The 4,959-nt window shown below is 42.0% G+C and overlaps 1 long non-coding RNA gene across 1 annotated transcript; it reads left to right on the top strand.

The window, feature by feature from the left end:
• Positions 1 to 208: 208 nt before the first annotated feature.
• LOC108448136 lies at positions 209 to 3,089 on the top strand. The gene is made up of 2 exons (XR_001863916.1): positions 209 to 760; positions 2,544 to 3,089. It is a non-coding gene; the product is annotated as an uncharacterized LOC108448136 (long non-coding RNA).
• Positions 3,090 to 4,959: the final 1,870 nt, after the last annotated feature.

Below are 4,959 nucleotides of genomic sequence, written 5' to 3'. Positions count from 1 at the left end.
GCCACATTTTATCCCATGGGGTCCCTGCTCGGTCCATAGACCTTCATGTAGCAGAAACAGTCACCCTTACCCTTCCCTACTTCTTCAAACAAATCTTTATCATGTGCAGGATGTGGGACAGGGATGTGGGACAGCCCCTGGAGTGGCTGGCAGCAGTGCCCTGACAGCCCCCTTCCTGTGCCAGAGCACCAGGGAAGCACAGCACACACTGTCTTCCAGCACAGCAAAACGCAGGGAGACAGTGTGGAAGGCAGGGGGAAGTCAGGAGGACTCTGCAATACAGCCTGTTCTCTTTGCTGTTCTTTCTCATTGAAAATGCTGTTTGATCACAGGTCCAAAATAATTCACCTCTGTCACCTCCTTCCTTTCAGGGCTGCATCGACGTTCCTGGGCTGCAGAGCCAAACCAGAGGCAGCCCAGCACAACGAAGCCTGCGAGGTCTGAACAGCTCCAGTCAACACAGAGCTCTCACCCTGATGCCAACAAGTGAAGCCATTCACAGTGTAAGAGCTCAGGGCAGTGGGGTCGGCTCTCTACTCTGATGAGCAGGATTTTAATCCTCTCTCCTTCCTTGTTGGAGTCAGCTGTGCCATGGTCTGTACAGAAGTTTTCCTGACTTCAGCCATCCAGGGATAAAACTGCTTTTGAACCCTAACACAAGGCACTCAAATGGAATGGAGAAAACCTTTTTACTGCAACTTGATGAGAACACTTGGAAAAAAAACCCACCTGTCCTATAGCTGATGTTTTCAGGAGAAAGGTAACACTTTTGTCTTTCCCTTCTAAAGCCACACAGTTGCTATGATGGTTATTTCCCCTCTCTTCATGTGACAGCAAAAGCATAAAACAAGCCTGTTAACAGCTTAGGCGATGCTACATAAGGAAAATATTATTCCTTAAAATTGCAGGGGGAAAAACATCTCAGAAGTGAAAAATGTAATATCTGTGCTATATTTAAGTGCGGATCTCAAAGCACACTCAGGTCCTCAGCTCAAGCCTCACAGGTATCGGTAGGCTGTCATGAACAGGGCCAGTAAACAACTCAAAGCAAAGAGTAATTTTTACTGAACTCTAACTAATGCTCTCATTACACAGAAAAGTGAGGTTTTATGCTGATCTACACTATCCTTCTCTGAACAGCTTGCTGTTTGCTTTAAAAAAATACACAGTACAAAGGTCTTTAGCTTCCTCTAATGTTCCCAATTACAAAACATTAATCTTTGTCAATCACCTTTGTCTAAGGTTTATATTTTGTGCCACCAGAACACTCTGACACAATGCCACTTCCTCTCCTGGGAGCCAGCAGCCTGAGACAACTCTGAAATCATGACATAACTCTAATAAATCCCCAGAATCATGCCAGCACTGTTCGGGTACAAATGAGCCCTGAAGCAGACCCTGTGATTGTGATTCAGCAGCCTCACACCATCACAGCAATGGCTCAAAGGCACTGCAGACCAAGCCCCGTTTCTTCACTGGCTGGGATGGTCTTGCCTAGTTCCTCCTAATTCTGTTTGCTCTCCATTTCAAAAGGAAAAGCACACAAACATCTGAAGAAAATCCAGCTCATACATTGCTATGTTTTATGCAGAGGAAATGTTCATAAAAATTGACTCTGAGAATGCATTTTTAATAGCAATGAAGAAAAAAAAAATTTTTTGCATTGGAGATTTAACCTGCGTGTACTGGGATCTGAAATCATTTCACCAGGCTAAGATCCAGACTCATTTCACCGTCGTTGCAAGCATCTAATTTAAGAGCAAAGTCACCCAGGCTTCCCTCTATAATTAACCACAAAAGACTGATGGCCTGAATTGTTCTGCTGAAATACCTCAAATTTGTCTCATCCTCCCCGCTGATTTAAGAACTTCATCTAAGGCTTAAAGTTAGGTAAGAGGACTTTCAAATAAAAAAAAAAAAAAAAAAAAAAAAAAAATTAATAAATAAATAAAAGAAGAAAAAAGAACAGAAGGCAACCCAGAAACCTAGAACAGAAGACAGCTTTAAAAATACAACAGCCAGACAGCTACTCAAGGTCCACAAAATATTTAATGCCCATGCACTAAAATGTTACAAAATTGAATTGTGTTTACCATTTAATGAAGCAGATGGACAGAGCATGTGCTGTTTTCTCTGCATAAAAGCCCAATCAAAGTAAAACAGCATCCCTTCTGATGTCCACATGTTGGTAAAATCGAGGGATTAATAACGATGCAGTCAGAGTCGTAGTGCTTTGCTTCAAAGAAATTTGCAAATGAAGATTAATTTTAACAACTTGATGCATATCTGATAAATAGCACTAGAAATACAGAAAATACATGTTTCAAAGTTGTATTTTCATGCAATTATTTGAAAAGGCTTTGTCACAGTGGCATGAAAATTGGTTACTGTCTACTGGTTTGTAATCATTTCTGCCTTAAATTGGTTTTCAGAACCCCAAGTACCTCAGGCTGGATGTTGTGAGCGTTTGGCATTTCTGAATGTTGATCAGTCACACTCCAGAGCAAAGTGTTTGCAAGCTCAGTCTGTGATTTTCTTCCCAGGTTTGCCAGTGGCCAGGAGAGATGAAACCACACACACATCAGCATCTACAGCTCCAAAGGGTGGCAAATCACCATGAAAGGTATGGAACCAGCACACTGGACAAGATTCCTGTGCAGACTGTGGGAAAAGCACAGACCCAACAACAGGAAGATGCAAGGCCTGGTGAAGGAAATCTGGGTAACCCATTTTTGACAAAAACTCCCACCATGGCAAACTTTGGGAAAGGAAGAAACTGCTTACACACCCATATGCCATCCTGAGTTGTGAGAATGCCTCTGGACACCCGGGACTTGGGCTGTACAAAAGTGGTGCCTCTGGAAGAACACTTGGGGACCCTCACCACCAAGAAGACCAGAAGAAGAAGGGCCAGCTGGACTACAGGGACACATGGTGCTGACTATAATCTGTCTCTCTCTCTTTCTCTTTCTCCCCCCTGTCTCTTACTACTTCTACCCCTCTCTGTCTCAATTTCTCTCTCTCTCTGTCTCTCTCCATCTCTCTCTCTCACTCCTTGCTGTTAAATAAGATCTGTACCATTGACTTTAGCATATGGCCTAGTTCATACTTTAATTTGGACCCTAACATTATTTCAGGAGTGGGATCGTAACATTATTCCAGCAGAGCTTAACATTAGTTGGTGTCAGAGGTGAGATTGTAACACAGGGTACTAGTCCAACCCCAAGTTCACAGGACCTGGCACACTTTCTGTGTGCACTGGTCTGTGCCGTGGTGCACAGTGGGTGGCCCACCCATGCCATACCCCTCTTCCCAGCTTTTAAACTATCAACACCTTGTCTAAAATCTGTTATTACAAAAATATAAAACTACCACAAACTGTTGCAATATTTTCCTTATATTTATTTCATGGGTGTATCATGATCCAATCCAGTACAGGAGCCCTTCACTCTGACCAGCAGCACAGGAGCTAGAGGCAGATTACATCCAGACAACTGGTGGCTTTATTATGTAACATTTCTGAAAAGGAAAATGGGATTGAGTGGTTTATCCTAATGTTCAAGGATTGGGGATGACTGGATTAAAGTTTTTTAGTCACTGTTCTGTTACTCCTACCAAGACTGGCTTATACTGTGGAGGACAAGGGATGTTGCTTAGAGGAAAGGGTTATTTGCCCTAAGCTGTACTGCTTGGAAGCAAAAGTTAATATGGATCAGATCCAGCTTCATGAATTCCACATCTTGTAAGAATGGAGAAACTCCTGTAAGGCTGGTTTCTTCAAAGCCATAGCACAGTGAATTAGAACACAGCTACTCTCTGAGCAGCAGGGCTACCTGTAGTTTCATTAATATCCAAGAAAATATCGATAAAATCTCCAACTGAATTTACACAACACATATCCCAGGATGAAAACTTAAGTAACTCTCAACGTAACAGCTACATGTTTATGAGCCCTTCTAGTGTTCTGGGGAACATTTTCAAAGCACCTACCATTGTATCATTTCAAACTGCATCACAAATGTTCATTACCCGAAGTGTAAACCCTCCTGGGAAGCAGGTATCGTTACATTCAACTACAGTTTGGTTTTGTATCACAAGTGATTTGATGCCTCCAAACTTCCACATTCGACTGCAAGCACTAGGATAACTTCTAGGGATGTGAGTGTATTTTGAAAGAAAAAAATGAATAATCCATAGGGGAAGCACAGACAATAGCTTTTATACATGTCCATAAATCATAAATCCAGGCACAAAAAGCTACTCTTGGTCAGTGGCAAAATAATGAAACCCAAAATAAACCATTATGTTTCTTCCAGAATTAGACTCTTTGCAAGTTTCCGAAAGAGTCTTTGGGCATGGACCCAAAAAGGAGGAAAAAAGGTCAGAGACTTGAAATGGGATGAATGCACTCACAATCCTTTTCAGAAGTACCAACTGGTTGATCTTCCAATTACTGTTTCCAGAGGCTTTTTGCAGCCTCCACTTTCACTGCTCCATGCTCAGGGTCTGACTCCGAAGGTTTTGGGGCCTTACAGCAAAGTAGGACCACAGTATCTCAGCAGCTGGCATGGTCCAAAGAGCAGGGACTTATCTGGGGGGTCAAGATACCAGCAGTGGATTCAGAATGAACTCTCCGAGTCAGTATACACAAATAATTATAACACAGACTGCAGCAGGTTGAAGTTATCTCTATATGGCATGCTGAAGATATTCAATTAAATTAATTCCTTATATGCATAGAACTATTAATATTCACCAAAAGTCCTTGAGCAAGAAAGGTCACCATGAAAATAATCCTAAAGTTCTAGTTAAATGTTTCCAGTCAAACCACGTGGAGACCCTCAGCTACTTCCTTTCCTAATACACAAACTTGCTGCCTCTTTTTCCAGTTTGATGGGATTGTTTGCAAATATTCTGTTTATGTAGTGATTTTTTTTAAATCAAATCACTTCAAGAGAA

Source organism: Corvus brachyrhynchos, unplaced genomic scaffold (assembly GCF_000691975.1).
Source record: "Corvus brachyrhynchos isolate BGI_N302 unplaced genomic scaffold, ASM69197v1 scaffold126, whole genome shotgun sequence".
In the NCBI taxonomy this organism is placed as follows: domain Eukaryota; kingdom Metazoa; phylum Chordata; class Aves; order Passeriformes; family Corvidae; genus Corvus; species Corvus brachyrhynchos.
Note: the sequence above shows the minus strand (reverse complement) of the source record. Positions and strands in the feature narration are given on the sequence as shown.